Genomic DNA, 1759 nt, shown 5'->3' on the forward strand with positions numbered 1-1759 from the left:
CGGAGCGGGTATTACCTAAACCCGACCTGTCCTGCTCCTCTCAAGAACCTGCCCCGCTAAAAACCCGTCTCGGTGCGGGGCAGATAATACCTGCCCCGAGCGGGTAGGGGCAGGGTGGGTACCCGCGGGTTCGGGTGGTGTTGCCATCCCTAAACAAAACCAACTTGGTTAGTTGGGTAGTCAGCTTGCTCGTCCGCTTAGACTAAGTGTTGAGAGTTTAAATTTCACCTTGTGCATGCAGTACCTCATTGGCCAATGACAGATCCTTAAATGGAGCTCAAATCCGCGATAGATTAATCTTTGACTTGTCGAATTTTAGAATACTATGGACAATTAAAACAAAATGATTGATTAGTCATTAGCCTATCAGAATAAAAGATAGAGTAAAAAACTAAAAAAAATTGATTTGATTTAATCACTAATCTACTAAACAAGTGTCAAAAATTCAAAATTAATTGGACAACAACAAACCTTGTCAAATTAGGAGATGATGTAGAAAATTTTTTTCAATCAGAGCTTTGTTATGACCATGGGGCATGCCCCTCACACCCCAAAAGTTTTTATATAAACATTAGTAGTTTGAACACCTGTGATTCGAATTCATACTCATTCAAATTTTAACTAATTATAAAAAATCAATTAAATAAACGATAAACCCAGAAAAACTTTTGCCTCCATGAATACATTTTCTTGTCCCCTTTCTAATTTTCAGTTACTATCGTTAAAGCTTTGTTTTTTTTTTTTACTTAATTTAATATTATTTTATTTTTTATGAATTATGAATTCTTTGATTGGAATTTTCTAGATACACTCGGATTATTTTGGTGTTAACAAAAATACTGTCAATTTATATTATCAACAAAAAATATCTTTAAATTATTTAAAAATGACAAAAATACCGTTATTTTCATTAACGTAGTACGGCTCAATTCACAGAGGTATATCTTTGACACGTTTTTAAATTATTTGAGAGTATTTTTGTCGATAACAAAATTCGAAAATATTTTTGTCAACAACAAAATAATTTAAGTGTATTTTTGGTAGTTTTTTCTAATTAAAAAATATTTATATTTATAAATTTCATTTAATATAAATGCTATTGTATACTTTTGTGTTAAAATTTTTTTTGTCCCCACAAAAATTCTGTCTAAGCAGTTATATAAGATTTGACACTGCCAGGGGAAAAAAATGACAACCCTTTTATTAACAATAACACATTTAGGAGCTAACATTAATGTTAAGCTTTCCCTTTTTTCTGGCAACAGGTACATTAAACCTTATATATTAAAATTGGTCGATCAAAGGTAGCTTTTGGAGGACCACACACATTGCTTTTGATGTAATTGACGATTTCTATACATGGAATAGGTTCACAATCAAATTAAAATGACAATTACAATCAAGTTTCTTAGTGGAGTCTTGTATTCAGACATAAAATGAACAATATCCATGCTAAGTGTCCATTGTGGCATTCATTTTTTATTTTTTAAAAACAAAGAGTTCGATATACAATTCTTCCCTCTTTCTAGAAGGAACTGTTCCTTCATTATTTATTTATTAAAAGTTAATATATTTAGGCAAAATCATATTTAGATACATCAATTTTTTTAATAAATTTAAAAAATAAAAGAGATAGATAATTTAAGAATAAGAAATAAATTTAGGAAGTAATTAATTAAATTCACGTCACAAAAAAAAATAATGAATCTTTTCAATTTTTTTTTTGTAAAGTGTGATTTATTATTATTCATCATCTTCT

This window comes from Arachis ipaensis, chromosome B10 (genome assembly GCF_000816755.2).
Source record: "Arachis ipaensis cultivar K30076 chromosome B10, Araip1.1, whole genome shotgun sequence".
Classification (NCBI taxonomy): Eukaryota; Viridiplantae; Streptophyta; class Magnoliopsida; order Fabales; family Fabaceae; genus Arachis; species Arachis ipaensis.